The 17,850-nt window shown below is 47.0% G+C and overlaps 1 protein-coding gene across 3 annotated transcripts in view; it reads right to left on the bottom strand.

The window, feature by feature from the left end:
• LOC111160502 (G protein subunit gamma 4) overlaps positions 1–17,850 on the bottom strand; it is a 67,302-nt gene that overhangs the window by 31,622 nt on the left and 17,830 nt on the right. For 2 of the 3 annotated variants that reach the window (XM_022523649.1, XM_022523647.1), the window contains exon 2: positions 455–567. The gene's annotated coding sequence lies outside the window, so the exon portion shown is untranslated. Of the gene's footprint in view, positions 1–454; positions 568–4,146; positions 4,255–17,850 lie in introns of those variants that run through there. The other variant, XM_022523648.1, reaches the window with a different exon arrangement.

The raw sequence follows: 17,850 nt of genomic DNA, 5'->3' as shown, positions 1-17,850 counted from the left end.
CCCCGGTTAGGGAGTCCTTTCCTCTTGGGTACACGGGAACCCCCTCCCCCACAGACAGGTTTCACAGGGAGAGTCTCTCGGGCTGCGTCCTACAGTGCGCAGCTCAGCGTCTGGCGGGAGGCGGTGGGCAGTGCAAGGGGCACGCAGCTTGGTTTCCCGGTCAAGGTCCAGCAGCCCATGGAGACGGTTTGAGTCCCCTCCCCCTTGTTCCCCAACGGGGGCACATCCATTCACATTCTAAGACAGGCTTCATAAGGGCTGGCCCTCTGCTGTGGCAGGTGGAGAGGGGGACAGGATGGGGACAACCGCTAGAACAAAGTGACAGTGGGAGGAAGCGGCCCCACATCAAGGACCCTGCATGCCCTGCCTCCCCGCAGGCCCCTGCAGGCACTGCTACCAAAGACAGCTGCGCTCCTAGCGGACCGTGCTCGGACGGGACACGCCACTTCCTCACCGGCTGAGAGGCGGCACAGCGACAGGCCTGGGCAGGGACGGGCTGGTGGCTGCAGCAGCAGCTGACGGTCGTCAGAGGAGAGGCTGGTTCGGGGCTCCCGCCTGGAGGCTCACCTGAAAGTGCAAGTAGGGTCGGGTCAGCAGGTGTGGCGGAAGCCGGTGTCCCCCGAACCGCCTGCTGCCCCACGGCCTCTGCTGGCAGACCACACGGGAGGGGGGAGCCCCAGGCAGGAAGGGGAGTCCCAGTCTGACACTGCAGAGTGGGAGCATCTCGGGGCCACAGGCCGCCCTTGCTCTCCCCAGCCTGGATGCGGTGACGCCTCCCCCAGTCCCCCCCACCCCACTTCCAGCCAACCTCCACCAAACAAACAGTTTAGAGGTCTTTCCTTATTACAGAAAGTGAGGCCGATTGTAAAAAAAAGGTGAAGAGAGAGAAAATTACATCAAAGGAAATAAAAAACAACGATAAGGCCTCTTCCCAGAGATGACCACGGTTATTCCTGTGCTTATTAGAAATAAGCTGATTCCGACCGAAGGGCATTCAGCACAGAAGAGGCGACTCGATCAGGTGGCTTTAAGGCTTCTTTAAAGTCAGGGACTCTGCGGACGAAGAGCTTGTTGCCTCCCTCCTCTGGAGAGACGACCCTGGGACAATAGGCACATCCCCCAGGGGTGTCGTCTACACCCCCCCGCAGAACATCCATGTCCTAGGGATCTCGGGGGCCCTGCGGCCAAAACAAAGGCTGGCCAGCAATGGGCTGGACTATGGGGAAGGATGTGTGCAGTCCTGCTCAGTGCATTTTTCCCAGCCCACTGTGGAGGGTACTGCACTTCCGTGCTGCGAGTTTCCCTCACTCCATCTTCCAATGGGAGATAGATAGACAGACAGAAAAGTCCTTGAGAGGAGGCCTGCTGTCCTGCAGGGGCAGAGCCTAAACTCTGCCCCCTAGGCAGGTGACTTTAAAGCCAGGCTCCAGGAGTCTTCCCTGTCCATCCTCTGGACAGACATGAACCCCTGGGGAAGGGAGTGTGGGCTGGGGAACAAGCTGCCAGGCCAACCCAAGTCCCCTCCACACCCTGCCCTTTGCTTCCTTCAGTTATCTAATCTTCATTCCTTTTTTTTCCCTTAAGATTTTACTTATTTATCTATTTGAGAGAGAGAGTGAGTGAGAGAGAGGGAGCACAAGCAGAGAGAATGGGAGAAGCGGACTCCCCACTGAGCTGGGAGCCTGATGTGGGACTCGATCCCAGGACCCTGAGGTCATGACCTGAGCTGAGGGCAGATGGTTCACTGACTGAGCCCCCCAGGCGTCCCTCTAATCTTTGTTCTGAAGTCAGATGTGCTCAGGGGAATCCTCTCTACTCTCACTGTCTTGATCCTTAAAAGGAAGGCAGACAGATGTTCCTCTGAGCGGGTATCGCCTCACGGTTCCCTGCAAAAGCCCTATAACAAATGCCGTAAACGGGATGAGAAAAGCCAGGTGAGAACCAGAACAATACACAGAGGGCCGACGTTTGTTTTATAAAGGAGATTACGTATTTTGTCCCTGGAAACATTCTGTCTTAGAGGTCGGAGGCTTCGTGCAGCAAAAGCTCTTGCCTGACTCCATGAAAAGCGTCCCTGGTCCTAGGAGTTGGTCATTCTTCTGCTCCTCCCTTTGGAGGACCACACCGCACACCAGCACAGTAAAGACTCTGATGAGTCCTGCAGGGACGAAACCTGTTTACTCAGCCCGTCACTTCCCCAAATGATTGATTCAGGAACATCCCGGGTTTTGTTCTGCTGTTTTTCATGGGACGATGCATCTCATACTTTTTCGTCACAAGCTGGGGTGAGCGAGTGAGACAAATGGCTGCAGCGGCTCTGGCTGCCCTGAGGGCTGGCGGGATGGAGAAGAGCAGGGCGCCTGTGTACCATTCTCCAGGCCCTCGCTCTTCCCCAGCCCATCGCGGGCAGGTCTCCCTCTCCCAGCGGTCCCTGAACTGGCCCTTGTCAGCACAACCCAGGAGCTCAGTACCCCGAGGCCGGGCTCTATTCCACTGCAATGAGCTGGAACCTCTGTGCCCTTTGCGGGCTCTCCCGGGATTCTGATACCTCGAGTTCTCAAACCACCGCCCAAGTCTGTTGGTTCTGAGACTTTGCTGTGCCCTGAATCACCTGGGGCCACTTAAAGATGAGAAGTGTGGGTCACACCCCAGACCACGGAAGTCACACGGTCTGACTTCCCAGGTACTGCCAGTGTGCGAGCCGCATCTGAAAAGACACGGCTCTGGTCTGTGTCTACACTGTTGCTTGTCAAGCTCAGGTGTGCATGTGATTCACGCGAATCTCAGTCTCTCATTCAACAGATCCAGGTGGGCCTGGGCCGGACCCGCCTCTGCAGCCGGGTAGGTTGTTAGAGATACAGAACTGGGTCCCCCCCAGAACTTGGGAACTGAATCCGCATTTTAACCCGAGTGATTCGTGTATAAGTTAAAGTTGGAGGGGTTCCGTGCTGGAGCGGGGGGCCCAGGGCCTTTGTATCAGGGACTCGGGGCCAGGGTGAAGAGGCTTTATTGGAGACGCAGGAGTCAGCAGGTGGGGACGGGAGAGTCGCTGTTCTCCGGACCCTCGTGTTACCCACACTCCCAGCCTGCCTCCGCACCTTCCTTCAGCCGAGTCCGTGGCTCTGGTGGCTCGGAGAAAACAAACGTTAGGAAAAGACGAGCACTTCCTCTCGTCCCCTTAGCATCTGCAGAGCATTTTCCACCCGGTGCTTGCGGTGTGTTTCAGAAATCAGCCTACCAAGCTGCCTAGGGCCCAGAAGGAGCTTGAGACACCTTCCCAGGATTGATGCTGTTTCTCAAAGTGAGACACATGTTTGGCACTGACAGGAACTTGGCTCCTGACCGGCCTCCTTGATCTGCTGCTAAAGGAAGCTGCTTCTTACCAGCAGTGAATATGCTGCCATGATGTTTTCAGAAGCGTTTCTTCCCCCCCAAACAGAAAAAAACCATGCTCATCTGTACACAAAATGCTGTGGTCTCGTTGTGAAGGCCTAGAAAGATCCACCATGGGACCACCAGCTGACTGGGAGGCTCTCAAAGGTAGAAGCTGGTTTAACTAATGTCTGCATCCCCAGGATGAACCCAGGACAGGCCCACTGTCCACATGCCGATAACCGTGACTCATGTAGGCACGAGAGACCTAACGGGGGTGTCACAGCAATGGCGCTGATTCTCCCTCCACAACTTCTCCTGTTTCACGCTTACATGGAGCTAATTCAGCTCCCAGTTGTGAAGTGTAATGCCCTCGAGTCCTTCAAATCTGCTGATGGTGTGGTGCTGGGTCTTGAGGAACCAAAATCATAGTCTCTATTCTCAGAGAGCTTATGGTTGGGTGGGAGGTGCTGCACGTTGTTCAAGCTGTCTTGCTGGTGAATGACAGGGGCACGCAGTTCTTAGTGGGTCCCTAACCACAGAACTTGACCTGGCCTGAAGGTCTATGTTGGTTACTGTGAGTGATTCTGAAGCCACAAGGAGGAAGGAAACTTGCCTGCCCTCACAGAGCTCAGTGTTTGAGGGGAGAAGGTGAGTAAGTAATGGTAATGGTGTGATACTTGGGGCTGAACCCATTCTCTCCTTTTCTCATAATGACATAACTGTGGCCCATCATGAGAGGAAGACGGCGGAGTGGGAAGATCCCGAGCTTACCTCTGCCCATGGACACACCAAGGCTGCAACTACTCGTAGAGCAACTCCCTCTGAGGATGACCTGAAGACTGACAGAACAGACCTTCCACAGCTAAAGACATAAAGAAAAAGTCACATCGAGAAGGGCAAGAGGGGCAGGGACAGGGTCTGATCGCGACCCACACCCCAGGACTGGTAACCCACAAGGAGGAGGGATATCACAGGCCCAGAGGTCCTCCCTGAGGAGCAAGTAGTTCATGCCCCACATGGGGCAGTCCCTGCCCTGGGAATCTGCACCTGCAGGAAGACAAGCCCCCAATATATCCGGCCTTAAAATTCAGCAGAGCTTAAATCTGGGAGAGCTGAATCCTACAGGAAACCGAAACTCTGCTGTTAATCTCATTTACTCTGAGAACCAGCACTTTTAAAAGTGCCTGGGTTATATGTGAAGGAGACTTTTTGATTAGTTTTAGGGCATGTGCCAATGGGATAGGGATCTGTAGGAACTGTCTCTGGGAATGGAAGTGCTGATAGGTAGCATTTTTTCTTGCCCTCCTTCTGTCTAAATGGCAGTATGAGAAAAGAAAACAGTATGTATGAAGGAAACCTCAGAAAGCTATCAGGTGATTTTCCAGCAGAAACTTTGCAGGGGGGAGGAAACAGCATGATATCTTCAAAATGTTGAAGGGAAAAACACCTGCAACCAAACATACTTTGCCTGGCAAGATTATCATTCAGAACTGAAGGAGAGAGCATTTCCCAGACAAACAGAAGTTAGAGTTCATCACCAGTAAAATGGCCTTATAAGAAATGTTAAAAAGTATTTCCTTAAGCAGAAATGAAAAGGTTATAACCAGAAGTAAAAAAAATTATGAAGGAAAAAATGAAAAATAAGAAGATGTATCGGGCTCTCTGCTCAGCAGGGAGCCTGCTTCCTCCTCTCTCTGCCTGCCTCTCTGCCTGCTTGTGATCTCTGTCTGTCAAATAAATAAATAAAATCTTTTAAAAAAGGATGTAAAATATGTCAAATATATAAAACATGGAGTGGGGCATAAAAACGTAATGCTTTTAGAATGTGTTGGAATTTAAGCAACCATCAACTTGAAACAGACTGCTATATCTCCATACAGTGAACATATGAACCTCATAGTAACCACAAACTAACAATCTATAATAGTTACACAAAAAGTAAAGAAAAAGGAACCTGAGTGCAAGACTAAAAAAGTCATCAAATCAAGAAGAACTAATTCCTATTCTCCTGAAATTGTTCCAAAAAATAGAAATGGAAGGAAAACTTCCAAACTTATTTTATGAGGCCAGCATCACCTTGATCCCAAAACCAGACAAGGATCCCATCAAGAAAGAGAACTACAGACCAATATCCTTGATGAATACAGATGCAAAAATTCTCACCAAAATACTAGCCAGTAGGATTCAACAGTACATTAAAAGGATTATTCAACACGACCAAGTGGGATTTATTCCAGGGCTGCAAGGTTGGTTCAACATCCGCAAATCAATCAATGTGATACAACACATTAATAAAAGAAAGAACAAGAACCATATGATACTTTCAATAGATGCTGAAAAAGCATTTGACAAAGTACAGCATCCCTTCCTGATCAAAACACTTCAAAGTGTAGGGATAGAGGGCACATACCTCAATATTATCAAAGCCATCTATGAAAAACCCACCGCAAATATCATTCTCAATGGAGAAAAACTGAAAGCTTTTCCGCTAAGGTCAGGAACACGGCAGTGATGTCCGTTATCACCACTGCTATTCAACATAGTACTAGAAGTCCTAGCCTCAGCAATCAGACAACAAAAGGAAACTAAAGGCATCCAAATCGGCAAAGAAGAAGTCAAACTATCACTCTTCACAGATGATATGATACTATATGTGGAAAACCCAAAACACTCCACTCCAAAACTGCTAGAACTTGTACAGGAATTCAGTGAAGTGTCAGGATATAAAATCAATGCACAGAAATCAGTTGCATTTCTCTACACCAACAACAAGACAGAAGAAAGTGAAATTAAGGAGGCAATCCCATTTACAATTGCACCCAAAACTATAAGATACCTAGGAATAAACCTAACCAAAGAGGCTAAGAATCTATACCCAGAAAACTATAAAGTACTCATGAAAGAAATTGAGGAAGACACAAAGAAATGGAAAAATGTTCCATGCTCCTGGATTGGAAGAATAAATATTGTGAAAATGTCTATGCTACCTAAAGCAATCTACACATTTAATGCAATTCCTATCAAAGTACCATCCATTTTTTTCAAAGAAATGGAAAAAATAATCCTAAAATTTATATGGAACCAGAAAAGACCTCGAATAGCCAAAGGAATATTGAAAAAGAAAGCCAAAGTTGGTGGCATCACAATTCCGGACTTCAAGCTCTATTACAAAGCTGTCATCATCAAGACAGCATGGTACTGGCACAAAAACAGACACATAGATCAATGGAACAGAACAGAGAGCCCAGAAATAGACCCTCAACTCCATGGTCAACTAATCTTCGACAAAGCAGGAAAGAATGTCCAATGGAAGAAAGACAGCCTCTTCAATAAATGGTATTGGGAAAATTGGACAGCCACATGCAGAAGAATGAAATTGGATCATTTCCTTACACCACGCACGAAAATAGACTCAAAATGGATGAAGGACCTCAATGGGAGAAAGGAATCCATCAAAATCCTTGAGGAGAACACAGGCAGGAACCTCTTCGACCTCAGCTGCAGCAACATCTTCCTAGGAACATCGCCAAAGGCAAGGGAAGCAAGGGCAAAAATGAACTATTGGGATTTTATCAAGATTAAAAGCTTTTGCACAGCAAAGGAAACAGTTAACAAAACCAAAAGACAACTGACAGAATGGGAGAAGATAATTGCAAATGATCTATCAGATAAAGGGCTAGTGTCCAAAATCTATAAAGAACTTAGCAAACTCGACACCCAAGGAACAAATAATCCAATCAAGAAATGGGCAGAAGACATGAACAGACATTTCTGCAAAGAAGACATCCAGATGGCCAACAGACACATGAAAAAGTGCTCCATATCACTCGGCATCAGGGAAATACAAATCAAAACCACAATGAGATATCACCTCACACCAGTCAGAATGGCTAAAATTAACAAGTCAGGAAATGACAGATGCTGGCGAGGATGTGGAGAAAGGGGAACCCTCCTACACTGTTGGTGGGAATGCAAGCTGGTGCAACCACTCTGGAAAACAGCATGGAGGTTCCTCAAAATGTTGAAAATAGAACTACCCTATGACGCAGCAATTGCACTGCTGGGTATTTACCCTAAAGATACAAACGTAGTGATCCGAAGGGGCACGTGCACCCGAATGTTTATAGCAGCAATGTCTACAATAGCCAAACTATGGAAAGAACCTAGATGTCCATCAACAGACGAATGGATAAAGAAGATGTGGTATATATACACAATGGAATACTATGCAGCCATCAAAAGAAATGAAATCTTGCCATTTGTGACGACGTGGATGGAACTAGAGGGTATCATGCTTAGCGAAATAAGTCAGTCGGAGAAAGACAACTATCATATGATCTCCCTGATATGAGGGAGAGGAGAGGCAACATGGGGGGTTAAGGGAGTAGGAGAAGAGTAAATGAAACAAGATGGGATTGGGAGGGAGACAAACCATAAGTGACTCTTAATCTCACAAAACAAACTGAGGGTTGATGGGGGGAGGGGGGTTGGGAGAGGGGGGTGGGGTTATGGACATTGGGGAGGGTATGTGCTATGGTGAGTGCTGTGAAGTGTGTAAACCTGGCAATTCACAGACCTGTACCCCTGGGGATAAAAATATATTATATGTTTATAAAAAATAAAATTTAAATTAAAAAAAGTCATCAAATCAATAAAGAAGAGAGCAAGAGAAGAAGAGAGGAACAGAGAAGAACTACAAAAACAACCAGAAAACAAGGAACAAAATGGCAACAAGAATCAACAATTACCTTACTTTACTTTAGAGCACTTTAAATGTAAATGGACTAAATGCTCCAATTAAAAGATATGGAGTGGGGTGCCTCGGTAGCTCAGTTGGTTAAGCAACTGCCCTTGGCTCAGATCATGATCCTGGAGTCCTGGGATCAAGTCCCACGTTGGGCTCCCAGCTCCACAGGGAGTCTACTTCTCCCTCTGACCTTCTCTCCTCTCATGCTTTCTCTCACTATCTCTCTCTCTCTCAAATAAATAAATAAAATCTTTTAAAAAAAGACACAGAGTGAAAGAATGGATAAAAAACCCAAGTCTCAGGGTGCCTGGGTGGCTCAGTGGGTTAAAGCCTCTGCCTTCGGCTCAGGCCATGATCCCAAGGTCCTGGGATTGAGCCCCGCATCAGGCTCTCTGCTCAGCAGGGAGTCTGCTTCCCTTCCTCTCTCTCTGCCTGCTTCTCTGCCTACTTGTGATCTCTGTCTGTCAAGTAAATAAATAAAATCTTAAAAAAAAAAAACACAACAACCCAAGTCTCATCTATATGTTACCTACAAGAGACTCATTTCATATCCAAAGACACATGCAGCCTGAAGGTGAAGAAATATAAAAAGGTATTTCATGCCCTGGAAATGAAAAAAGGCTGGAGTAGCAATATTTCTGTCACACAAAATGGACTTCAAAACTAAGACTGAACAAGAGACAAAGAAGGACATTAGGCAATGAAAAGCGATCAATCCAACACGAGGATATAACAATTGTAAATATCTACGCACCCAACATGGAAGCACCTAATACACAAAGCAAATATTAACAGACATAAAAGGAGAAATTGACAGTAATACAATGAGAGTAGGGGACTTTACCACCCACTTACATCAATGGATAGATTGTCCACCCAGAAAATCAATACAGAAACCAGTGGCTTTGAATGACACATTAGACCATATGAAATTAACAGATATATTCAGAACATTCCATTCCCCAAAAGCAGAATATACATTCAAGTGCACATGGAACACGTGCAGATCATGTTAGGCAACAAAACAAAGTCTCAAAACATTTAAGAAGATTGAAAGATTGAAATCATTTCAAGCATCTTTTCCAGTCACCATGCTAAGATTTCATTACAAGAAAAAAAGCCTGGAAAAACACGGACTCATGGAGGCTAAACAACATGCTACAGGACAACCAATGCGCCAATGAAGAAGTCAAGAAGAAAATTGAAAAAAAATGCCTTGAGATAAGTGAAAATGAGAACACAGTATTCCAAAACCTTTGGGATGTAGACAAGCAGTCCTTACAGGAAGTTTATAGACAAATAAGAAAAATATGAAATAAAATATCTAACTTATACCTCGAGGAACTACAAAAAACTAGAAAAAAAAACCCAAAGTCACTCAGTAGAAGGAAAGAAATGGAGATCAGAGTAGAAATAAATGACATAGAGACTAAAACCAATAAACAAAAACCAACAGAAAAGATCAACAAAACTAGGAGCTGGCTCTTTGAAAAGACAAGCACGACTGAAAAACCTTTAGCCAGATTCATCAAGAAGAAAAGAGAGGACTCAAATGAATAAAATCAGAAAGATAAGTTACAACTGGCATCATGGAAATACAAAGAATTATAAGAGACTACTTACGCACCAACATAAAAAATTATACACCAACAACCTAGAAGAAATAGATGAATTCCTTGAAATATACAATCTTCCAGGACTGAATCAGGAAGAAACAGAAAATCTGAACAAACTGATTACTACTAATGAAACTGAATTGGTAATTGAAACTCCCAGCAAATAAATGTACAGGACCTGATGGTTTCAGGTGAATCCTACCAAATGCTCAAAGAAGAGTTAGGACCTATTCTTCCCAAAGTATTAAAAAAAAAAAAAAAAGAAGAAGAAGAAGAGGAAGAAAAACTTCCAAATTCATTCTATGAGGCCAGCCTTAACCTGACATCAAAACCAAGCCAAAAAGGAGAGAGAGAGAGAATATTATAAGCCAATATCCCTGATGAACATAAATGCAAAAATCCTCAAAATATTAGCAAACCAAATTCAACAATACATTAAAAAGATCATTCACTAAGACCAAGTGGGATTTATTTCAGGCATGCAAAAATGGTTCAATTATTTGTAAATCAGTGTGTGATACACTACATTACTAACATGATGGATTAAAATCATATGATCATCTTAACGGTTGCAGAAAAAGCATTCAACAAAATTCAATATCCATTCATGATAAAAGCTTGAAAATACTTTCAAATCTTGACACAAAGGCAGTAATTTTAAGAAATTCTATTTGGAAAACCAAATATGAGGCATTAATTATAGTAAGAATTCCACCTTATGAAGCCATGTTCACTTCTAGGGGCTTAATAGTCTTCGGCACAGACTGGGGGGGGGGGTGCACCTACCAGATCCCACATGTCCCCAGGAAAGAGGTCACTGGAGAGAGAGCCCGACACACAGCCCTGAGTCCCTAGCCACACCTTGGTCCTGAGTTACTATTTCCAATACTGCAGGGTACCTAGTCCGCAGCTTTGCTCTTTGGTGCAATCCCCACAGGTTAAGGGCGCTACAAGTATAAATGTAAGAATGTCACTGTTTTCACCCTAAAATCCTGTTAGGTGCTAGGGCCTCAAGGTGCCACCGTTTTCGGCATAAAAGCTGAGGAGAGGTTCTCCTAGGGTTCACAGCAATCATTTATTGAAGATACATTGTTTTTGAATTGCCACAAAGATTTTATGCATCAAGTCAACATGTCAGAGTGCCCCCCCCATAATGGAGCTTCAAAATATGGGGGAGGGATATTTCACTGGAAAAGTCATAACCACTCTACTAGCAAAGGCACAGACTTTCTCTACACGTAGAAGCAGAAAACAGTACTTCAGCGTCCCAAGAAGAATTTTGTCTTTTTCTCACGTCATGCCAGGGTAGAGCCGAACATCCTGACCCCTGAGCAGAGAATCAGGAGCTGTCGCACTAGGCTGCATGGGAAGGCGGTCCCCTTGTTCTCCCTGGTCAGGACAGGGCCACTGGCATCCCGACTCCGGCTTGAACCACGTTGCAACATAAACACTGTGATAGTAGAGCCTGACACATTTTACAATCTCGGTCTCCATTACTCAGTTTACATCTTGATTGCCTGATAGCATCTGCCCGATCCGATAGCAGCGCATCACCCCGAGGTTAAACCAGCGCAGGGATAAGGAGATCTCCGAGCGGCACGGACTGTAATGGACATGAGGGATAAGCGGATTCTTAGGAGATCGCTCTGGGTCTGAACGAAGCTGGAGCCACTGGTCACCAGTCCCCAGGTGACTGCCCGCCTTATCTGTCCCTGATTAAGGTCAAGAAAATTAGCGAAGGTTGGCAGACAGTTGTTATAATGAAGGACATTTGACAAGTTGGTGCAGACTAAACGAGAGAGAGAGAACTCAGGACCATCTTCTCTGGGACCCTTAAGGCTTCCCACTCTCTCATGTACGTGGCCGCTCCAGACATCCTCTAACTGTTTCTTTGGCCTGGCAGATAGAACCCCAAAATTTTATTTGGCAGGAACAGCATTAAAAAGTCTGAGTTTCTGTTGCTTTTATATCAGCCTTCCTAGAGTATATGAAGTTAATTCTTTCTCTGCCTGCTGGATAAGACAAACATTCATCGCGCACACTGGACCATGCCGTGGGCCAGGGTGAAGATAGTAAAGAAGTAAGACCCATGTCTTGCGCGTGGCGCCTTATAGTATAGGAAACAGGTACTTTTCATTTTTTCTCAGGGCGACTCTACTGAAGTGGGCAGGTCACTGCCCCGAGGAAGAAGGGGCAGTTGGGAGGTGATGTGATCGGGCCAGTGTTTTGGCTTCCGAGGATGGCTGTAACAAATCACTGCACACTTGGTGTGGCTTGAAACCTACTATTATTTATTCTCACAGTTCTTGAGCCAAAAGTTCAAAGTCAAGACCATTAAGACCATGCAAGGCCATGTTCTTTTAGAAGATAACAGGGAGAGGATCTTCCCCCTCCCTTTCCTGGTCTGCGAGCTCCCAGCAATCCTTGGCATCCTTGCATGTACACACATCACTTCCATCCACACAACCCCCTCTTCTCCACGTTTCTGTGTCCCATCCTTTCCTTACAAGGGCACCAACCATGTACCGGATACAAGGCCTTCCCTAAGCCAGTACGATGTCATCTTAACTAACTACATTTTCAAAGACCCTACTTCCAGATAAAGTGACATGTGACGTTCTCCCCATTCTAGTAGTAATGGGGAGGACACTATTCAACCCAGTATCACCATGAACCCATGTCGCGGCCGGCGTGACAAATCGACCAGGAAACGTGAGGGTAAGGGGATGGTGAAAAGAAATTAAGAGACAAAGAGATGGGGGCAGGAGGAGCACTGAGGATGATGTCCAACAGTACCGATTTTATTCCACATCTTACAAGCATTTATAAGGCAGACCACAATAGAAGGAGTAATACATCAGTACCTAGTCAGATGACCGCAAGTTTCTATAACAAGTTTACATTAACTACAAGCAAACCTCGTGATGCCAGGTAGTCTCAGCTAAAGCCATTAGCAAGACAATCAACCAGGGAGCGGGTTATGGGAGGTACAGGAACAACAAGGACCAACTAAGAACTCATGACCCTGACCACATTGTTCCCTTCTGTAGGGAGAGCGTGTGGGAAGTCATGTAGGCGAGTGCACGACACATAGCACAGACCCTTTCTCGGTGCTACTCAACCTTTCCTGTCCATAACCCTTTATTAAGGCATCTGGACTTAAAGGGAGACACAAGTCAGGGCCTGGTTTGATCCACGACTCCAACCATGCTGTAGCCTCCAACAAACCCAAGATTTGTGGCTATCGGTCTGTGATGGTTTCTACAAAGCATCACGTATGTTTTGCTCTTTGTAAGACCTGTAAGGAAACACCTGAGAATGGCATGGTGTTTCATAGCTGGGTGAAAGAAATTCATCTTAGGGTGACGGAAACATGGGTTGAGAACCAGTCTATATGACAGAATTCATAACTTATACCCATCTCAATTTTACTGCGTCAGGCATGAAGAAATGAGGGAGTGACTCAAACATGATCGTCACTCTCTATTTCGTGCGGGAGACACATCTCACGGCAGTGTATGCAATCAGAGATTCCGGGTGCCACCACAGAAGTCTGTGAAGGGTAGGGGGGGCCAAAAGGAGAGGGTGGATCCTTCTTGGGGTGGTCAGGGAGGTGAGGAAAAAAAGTGGGAAGGCTCCATACTCAATGTGAGCCTGGAAAGGTGACTAGGAGCCCACCAGGCAGAGGAACAGCACGTGCGAAGGTAGACAAACAGCACACACACACCTGGCATGCTCTAAAAACTGCATACTTCTTTGTTCCTGGAGCCTGGGAGTGCAGGGGTCAGATCACAGAGGGTCTCAAATGCTACTCTGAGGAGGTGAGACTTGTATCAAGCAGGCAGTTATAATCAATTGAAGGGTATTTAAGCAGAGAGGTAATAAGATTGCTTTTACATTTCAGAAAGGTCACTTCAACCTACTGTGCAGAATGTACCAGAGGTGAAGGAGATAAGCAAGCAGACCAGATTGGAAGCTCCACGAGTCTAGATGAGAGACTCACCGTGTGCACTGGGTGCTCTAGTGGAGAGATGAGGTGGGAGGTGATAGGAAACCAGTACCGGGATGGGAGCACACAGGGGATGAAACTAGGATCTGAAGGTTGCGGATGGTGGGGAGGGAAGGGTCTGGGCCTTCTGTCAGGGAGATGGCACCGTGCCACTCACCAGGCTCCAGAAGTGAAAGTGGGGTTTGCAGAAGTGTGCGACCACTTCCCATGGGGCAGACTGCACTGAGTGTGACCTCAGGACACTGAAGAGGACATGCCCAGCAGACAGGCGGACGGACAAGGATGCACTTGGAAGTGAGTTTGAGCTGAAGATGCGGAATCGTAACTCAGGACTGCAGGGGCACCTTAAGTCCGCTCGGGAAGGGCTCCGAGGAGGAGGGAGCGTGAGCCACAGGTCCGGCCGGAGGGGAGCTAGGCTCAGACCAGCATGGCGGGGCTGGGCAGAGGAAGAGGACTCCCAGCTCATCTCTGCTCGTTAGTCTGCACTTTCAGAATTGTAGAAGGAAAAGATTCAATACCGATAAAGCCAATAAATTATCGGCTGCGGCTGAGACCAAGATGGCTGGGAGACATGCGGCCTTTCTTGAGAATGCCTGGGCCAAGAAGGTGGTGCTGGTCACGTCCTTCACCACTGGGAGCTTCGATGTCACTCTGCTCCCCTCAGCCCCTTCACCAAATAAGCCACATGACCAACCAGGTCACCCCCTACACCTACCCAGTGCCCCTGAGATGATGGGAACACGCGCTGTGCACCTGGCCCGCCCTAAGACCCCCCAGGGTCCGAGCTTGCAGTGGCTGAAGAAACTGTGAGCCAACACCTCTGGTGACAGGCAGGAGACCCCCTCCCCTATGGCCAATAAAAAGTGAAAAGGGAAAAAAATCCCCCCGAAAACAACAAATTATTCTTTACGGATCAAAGGGCACAAACTTGCTAGGACTCTGACTGGGGCTTCATCAAGTGAAATTCTGCAGAACAGAGACCGAGGAGGTCCCGGGTCAGCACAGGCACCAAACGAGGATGCGGCTGGCGTAGCGAGCACAGTCTTCCGTGAGGCTGTTGGCCGCTGCCACTGGGGAGAGAGTGGGGCTCGCTCTCGGGGAGATGCCTGCGGGGACAGAGGACTATACAGGCTCTGAACTATGCACAGCTGACCCTCGAGCGATGCGGGAGGTAGGGGCGCTGACCTTCCCTGCAACCGGAAATCTGCCTGTAACTCCCGACTTCCCCAGCACTTAAGTACCCACAGCCAATCGGCAGCTGGTGACTAACGCTTACTTTGTATCTTAATGTGTTTTACATCTATCCTTACAATAAACTAAGCTGGGGAAAAGAAAACATGATGAAGGAAATCATAAGGGAGAGAAAATACATCCGCAGTGCTGCTCTGTACTTATGGGAAACAATCTCGCATCAGTGGACCCTCACGGTTCAAACCTGCGTAGGTCAAGGGTCAGCCAGACTCCGCACATCGCAAACTGTATGGTCATAAACGCCCGCACACGCTTGCTGGGTCATGCCCTGTGATCAGGGAAAGGCGGTTTGTGCCAGGTTTTCTGTCCACCTTCCCCAGCTGGATCCTTTCCCACCACGTGCTCAGGTTCAAGTGCAGTTTGCGATGTCAGAGCCGAGTAAAACCAGTGGCTGTCCTGAGTCTGGATGCACTGCCTCTCTCCGGGAGGGTTTCTTCTGTCCCCCAGCACAGCCCTCTCCCCTCACTCTGGTGGCTCCCTGGAACGTGGGCTCAGAGGCCATAGTCTTTCGTGCCCTGTCAGGAAACCACAGTCTTGGCAGACAGACTGAACTAACCAATGAAGACGAGGCCGTTCCGTCCTCTGGGACCAGTTCCAGGAAACACTGTTTCTGAAGACGCCAGCGGCTGGCAACAGCATCTCATGTCTTACCATTCTGTAAGACCAATTTACAATGAAATGCTTGAATTTCTAAATAAAATTGTTGAGGTGATATTCACCTGACATGATTACTATTTTGAAGCGAACACTCAGTACGTTCACGATGTTGTGCAAACACCAGCTCTATCTCATTTCAGTACATTTCCATCACTCCAGAATAAAACTCCGTACTCAGTAAGCGCTTCTCCCCGGAGCCCCTGGTAACAACCAGAATCTGACTGCTCTCTGTCTCGGTGGTTTTGCCTACCTGGACATTTCGTATAAATCAAAGAACTCAACAGGTGCTCTTTTGTGTCTGGCTTATTCCACTAGCATCATGTCTGGGGTCACATTCACCTTGTCGCCCGCATCAGCTCCTCCTTCCTTCTACAGCTGAAGGATGCTCCACTGTGCAGACATACCACAATTTTTGGTCCATCCTTCTTTTGATGGACATTTGAGCTGTCTCTACCTTTTGACTATTGTGACTACTGCTGCTTTGATAGGCACATACCTACATTTGTCTGAGTACCTGTTTTGAACCATTTTATGTTCCCTCCAGCAATGTAAGAAGCTCCATTTTTTCCATATCCTCACCAACATTGTTATTTTCCACTTAGGGGGTGGTTATCGCCCTCCAGTAGGTGGGAAGTGGCACCTCGTTGTGGTTTTCATTTGTATTTGCCTCATGACTCCTGATGTGGAGAGACTTTTCGTGTGCTCACTGGCATCACTTACTCTTTAAGAATGGTCTTACTGTGGGGCACCTGGGTGGCTCAGTTGGTGAGGTGCCTGACTCTTGATTTTGGCTCAAGGTCATAATCTCAGGGTCATGAGATCAGGCCCTGCATTGGGCTTCATGCTCAGCCTGGAGTTTATTTGGGACTCTCCCTCTCCCTCCCCAACTCGTGCTCTCTCACTCCTTCTAAAATAAACAAAATCTTTTAAAAAGATGACCTTAACATTAAACTTAAAATTTTATAACAATCTCATGTTTACAGAAAAGCTGCAAGTTTAGCACCAGGGATTTTCTTCTGAACCACTCGAGCGTAAGTTGTCAGCCCGAGTCTCTATTACCCCTCAGCACCATGGGTCTCCGGAAGACAAGGACACTCTCTTACGCAACCACAACACAACCCTCAAAGTCAGGCCAATGTACACTGCTATATCCCTATCAGCTGGTCCTCAGACTCCATTCAAGTTTCATAAAAAGTGCCAGTAATGTCCTTCATAGCAGAAGGAAAGCAACTGCAGGCAATGTGGCCTTGGACTTCTGCCTCCAGAACTGTGAGAAAATAAATTTCTGTTGTTCAAGCCACCGGTGATACAAAGCAGACTAATACAGCTCCTCCCTGGTTGTAAGAAGAAAGCCAATTGCCTTCGCTCGGTGCAATGCCACAGACTGACCAAACCTTCAGACTCGCAAGACTACAACAGAAATGGGTCTCCATCTATTCATGAAGACAAGGGCAGAAGGCCCAGCTGGCCGGCAGGACAGTATCAGGACATCCCATGAGGGGCCTTCAGAAGTTCTTACTGTGGTTTAGGTAGTGTCCAGGAGCCATTCCCAAGCAGTAGCACAGTGCAAGGAGACGACATCTACATGGGTGGGTGTGGGGGCCACCTTGGTGCAGAAGACCCCTGCCCACAGAAGCAGTATCTCTTCAAAATAGCTTCCAGGTCCCCACAGGGACATGCCACTTTAAAAAGTTACCAAAACTTGGGAAAGCCCAAAGTGTAGTGTCTACAGGAGGTGTTTGAGCTTCATTCATCACTGCTTCCAGTCCATGAGTAATTTACTATTCGGGGGACATTTTGACCATAAGCAATGTCACCTGACAATAGAGTTGACATACATTGTCTTATCTGGTTTCCAGGGTGTCATAGGTGGGCAGAAAAATGCCTTCTTCAAGATGCTCATGTCCTAATTCCCAGAATCTGTAAGTATGTAACATGACAAGGAGGAAATAAGAGTGGATGGAATTAAGCTTGCTAATCAGTGGACATTAAAATAGGGAGATTAGGGATGCCTGGGAGGCTCAGTCAGTTAAGTGTCTGCCTTCGTCTCAGGTCATGATCACTGGGTCCTGGGATGGAGCCCTGCATCGGGCTCTCTGCTGGGCAGGGAGTCTGCTTTTCTGCTCGTGCTCCCTTTCACTCTCAAATAAATATGATCTTTAAGAATAAAATAAAATAAGGAGGTTACCCTGGAT

This window comes from Enhydra lutris, unplaced genomic scaffold (genome assembly GCF_002288905.1).
Source record: "Enhydra lutris kenyoni isolate GAN:26980312 unplaced genomic scaffold, ASM228890v2 scaffoldscaffold76, whole genome shotgun sequence".
In the NCBI taxonomy this organism is placed as follows: domain Eukaryota; kingdom Metazoa; phylum Chordata; class Mammalia; order Carnivora; family Mustelidae; genus Enhydra; species Enhydra lutris.
Note: the sequence above shows the minus strand (reverse complement) of the source record. Positions and strands in the feature narration are given on the sequence as shown.